Raw genomic sequence first — 4,867 nt, 5'->3', positions numbered from 1 at the left:
TTTACTGAAGATCACACAGGAGAATTTCTTCAACCGCATTCTCTTCTAAAATATTTAGTGTCCCAAGCATATAAATCATGTATGAATAATTGTTTATACCCTGAAAAGCCTTACTCATGTATAGAACCTGATATTACTGATCTAGTTATTTGTCCTGGTTCCTCTGTCGCTCCAATCACTGTAGTACCCAATTGCCTCCCCAGAATATTGCCTAGTTTTTCCAGGTAAGTAAATTTAGATGCATCACTGCAGTCTGGCTGAGATTACTAGAGACCCAGAGTGAACCCTTAGCAAAGCAATTAGAATTTGCCACGGAAGGAAGTAGACTGAACCTTATGACGGACAGTTCTCTGACACAGCGGAAATGATACAACAGAAGTGACAGTGGACAGCTTCTGTATATGGTACATGGCAGATCAGGAAGGGCCAAGCAGCATAGCAGCAGATAAGGCAGAAAGCAGGGCAGGAAGCAGAAAGCAAAGCAGCAGATTTGATTGGGAGCACAGGACAGATCAGACAGAGGAAGATCTGAGTGGCCCCTGGGGAGGGTGCAGGGCTAATTTGTGGCACACCTGCCAAAAAGTGGTCCCTACTGTGATAGAAAATCCAAAGTACAGTAGAAAAGAGACAGTTATTAGTTATTTCTAATAACTGTAAAATTGAAACAACAATAAACAACTGAAATGTGTACTTCATTCCCAAACCAATCTTGTCTTCTGTGCCATTCTAATCAATCAAAGAAAGGAGAAAACCAGTACATGGACGTATTGTCTAAACTAAAAGTGGACTCTGATCTTGCAAAGGAATCAGGGTCTAAGGGCCCATTTGTCCATGTGGATGCATCCACAGGAATGGGAGTCAGTTTTATACTTCCTTGTTTTCTTCTTGGTCTTTCGTCATAAGGGAGTGGTGTCACCGCAGAATGGAAAATGTCTCCTCTGTGTTCATTATTTCTCTGTCACTGTATTTTATGAACAAAACTAACCCCAGGTAAAGAAACCTAGCTTACATGGGATCTGTGAACCCCACAAACATAAAATCATAGAAATGTAGGGCTAGAAGACTTTAGAAGGTCATCTAGTCCAATCCCTTACTCAAGGCAGTACCTTTTCATAGAAGAACACATTTCTGTATAATCCAAAATAACTATATGTGTACAGCTGACCTATGTGATACATTGCACACTCCTTTATCAGGTCAAAACAGCAACTTTGCTGAGGCCAACCCTTAAGCATGCATCTGTATTTTCTGAAATACAACTGATAATCATTAGCTCAACTTCTGTCTTCGTAGTCCTTGCATGGAGAGCATTTTCAGTAAACATTCTTCTTTCTCCTCTTTCTACTACTGTTTTCAAAGTTGAAGTCCCAACTTCAAGAACCAAGTGAAAAACACTTCAGCCATAATTTCCATTGCTGAGTATTGCTGTCAAAATAACAGTTCATGTGTGACACAACTGGTTAGAATTTTTCAACTACTTAATTGAAGTATTTTTTGTGGATATAAGGTAGCAGCTAACAAATGAAGGTAAAAGGAAATAAGAAATGGAAATCTCCCACAGCAATGGGGAACCATGCCCACAAATATACAACTTATAATAAAATAAGTCTTAAAAGGCTTCACTTCCTGAACTTCATTTTACAACGGGCACATGACCAAGGAAGGAATAACCTTTTCATTGCATGGCCTCAGGGTCCTCAGGCTCCGAGGTTTCACCACTTCAGCTTTTCAGAGAGGTTCATGGGGAGCTGTGACCTGGAAACCTTAGCTAGGAGACTCAGAGCTTGGGAGCAAACTCTCCCAGCATTTCCAGAGTCTTGATTCCCTTGCCAGAACAAATTTCATTTCAAAACTAAGCATTTAGGTTTCTGAATATATTTTTAATTTGTTTTGCAGATAAGCTAATTATTTAAATTCCAAATCAGAATGAAGACAACTTCCCAAAGCTTGAAATCCTAGATGACATGGTTACCGTTTTCCACTCAACCCTGCTCATAATTCTCCTAGAATGTGGAGTAACACAAAGACAAGTCATACAGTATTGTTGCTTCTAGCACAGTACCTTCAAGAAGCAATCTGAGTAAGAGCATTTTAGACTGAAGGCATTGAGGCAAGTCTCTTAGTCATGTCTCTTTGAAAGTAAAGAGATATTAAACATGTCGTATTATAAATGGATTATGTTTATACTACAGGAATTTATAAGGATAGCTGTCATTAGTCTTGAATGTTAGGAAGATCATTGCAAGTCTCTTATTTTAATAGAGACCATCAGAGCAGCAACTGGTATAATTTGATGTGCTCTGTTAAAAAGTCAAGAAATGTGATGGGGGCCATTTTTCCATGAGAACTTCACTGAAACCACTTCATTTCACAGAGTCCATCAGATAGGAATAAAAATATTAGATGGGCAGGTGAAGGTATCATTGAGGGCATTTATACACATGCTTTTTTGTCCCACGATGCACTGGAGGTCCGCTGCTTCGGAGCAGATTCAATTAATCGATGTGAACTGCACTGCGCTACGTGCAGTAGTATAAGCAGCAAAATGCACATTAGTGCACAGAAAATGGTGGCAGCGCACTTTTGAACAAAAGCACCTTCTACGTGTTTTAGTTCAAAAGTGAACCGCCGCTGTTTTCTCAGTGTTGATGCTCATTTCACCACTTATACAACTGCAAGAGTCACAGTCCTGGGCACTTTTCAAAGCGCCCAGCACTGCAGTGCTTACATGTGTAAAAATGCCCTGAATGTCCATGAGTGAAGACTTGTTCCAAGAGGTGTAACGTGGCCAGGAGCCTGGGCAGCTACCAAAACAGGGCGGCAGCTACTTTGAGTTGCCCCCTCAACTATTGGTGTGATTACATGGCTGTGGCAGCAGCTGTTTTTTTCTGCACCCCTAAGTTGGTACCCGGAGCATCTGTCCCCATTGTTCCACTCTAGTTACACCATTTCTTGCTTCTATTAAATCAGGAGGAGGGTGCATCTACATATGCTGTTAGCATGGAGGAATAAACTCTGGCGCATATTGTGCCAGAGTTTATGGCTCCCTGGCACCATGTTTAAACATGCACCCAGAACTGCAGCATATTGAGTAGAGCAGCCCCAGCTGGCAGCAGATAAGAGGGGTCAGCCTGCCAGCCCTGAGCTACTTTGACCCAGCTCAATGTGCTGTGGAGGGGCTGTCTGGGGTGCAAGGGTGCTTCAGTGTAGGGCTAGCCGGCAGGCAGCCCCCACACTGAAGCACCCTCATGCCTCACTACACATGAGTTGCTGCACACTAAAAAACTTTGCTGTAGAATGGTACGTGTATTTACAAGTACTAACCTGTGGCAGAGTTAATTAGTTTCCTACAGCCTAATTGGGCTGCTCATGTAGACATTGAGACTTTACTGCGGAGCTAATTAGGCAGCTCTGCAGTAAACATGTCATATAGATGCGCCCAGAGTCCACCCTGATGCCTTACCTAACAGAGGAAGCCAGACAAAGAGAAGCCAGGTGCAAAGAGCTCTGGGTCTAAGACCCAATTTCTTTGGTTCAGTTTCAGTATTTTGTTCATAGTGGCAAAAACTAGCTCCTAAAACTCTCATTCCACTCAAAGGACTCCTTTACTTCCCACCTGCCTTGCAGTGCTAACCTATTCAATTTACATTCCATCTCTCTTTTGAAAAACTCATACCTTTTAAATTTGGTGGGGAAAAAAAGCAATCATCCAGTGAGGAACATAGGCCACAAGTTAATCTACTTCCCTCTTATATATATGGCAGGATTGCCTGATGGAGGTCAGTCATCTGTAAAGTCAACTGAGCTGTATAGTTTACTGTCAGTTGAAGATATGGGCTACAGAATACAATAGTGCTATCAGGATGTGCAAAGGCCAAAAGTAAGTAAGCATTGTTATCTCATGACAGTCAGCTTTCTCCTTTCTCTTTCCATAGCCTCTTTGCTACCATTTTTCTTACCCTAAATAATTGTGTTTCATCTAAAATTAGATTTTAAGCTCTTGGGAACATAAAGCTTTTCTCTTCATTTGTTTTCTATAGTGTCTGGCCCAGATAATGTAGGCTCTAAAAATCAAATTACATGAATAACAAATGTTTCTGGCAGCAAATATGAGTAAATAGTAAAAAAAACTTTTAAGCACACTGTAGGGAATGCCTGAAGAGCAGATTTTTTTTTCCCATTGTCTTCAATGACATATGAAGTCTCTAACTATGTTTATGGGTTTTAAAGAACAATATTTGGGAATAAGTTCTGCAAGTTTTGACTTCTGCAGAATATTGTGAACAACAGGAAAACCCTAATTTATACCAATAAAACTTCTCTGTGTTACCTGATGGTAAGCACTATCATCACCAGCAAATATATGCTTATAATCCATTAGAAAGTTCTCGCTGCTGAATGTGAATCAACATTACTGGGACTGCTTTTTATCTTACACTAGAGGTTACTGTTTACTGTTGAATTACTATTACTGTTAGCAACCTTATAAGCGCCGCAGATTATTAAGAAGTCTTCCAAATCTGGTTTAATTCCAAGTAGCACATGATTCCAGTAGCAGTTTCTTGTATCCTATGTATGAGTTGCACAGCAAAACTGTAGTCACTTTGACTACTTCATATCAGCCATGCTAAAGATAGGAATGTATACATTAGCAAGAAAGGCAACAGAAAAATATCAAGGGCACTCTATTGACCCAAAGAGTAATGCAGCTACTTTTCCAGATTATCTTTTTCAGATGTAAAAAATACTTTAAAAACTAATTTAATTCTTAACTCATTATGGGAATGTCCAATTATAGAATAATATTTTTTGAGCAGGCATGCAGTTGGGGTCTGGGATACAGCATACTGAGAAATGTTTAGTGGAC

Source organism: Alligator mississippiensis, chromosome 2 (genome assembly GCF_030867095.1).
Source record: "Alligator mississippiensis isolate rAllMis1 chromosome 2, rAllMis1, whole genome shotgun sequence".
NCBI lineage: Eukaryota > Metazoa > Chordata > Crocodylia > Alligatoridae > Alligator > Alligator mississippiensis.
The sequence above is the reverse complement of the archived record's forward strand: the minus strand, read 5'-3'. Positions refer to the sequence as shown.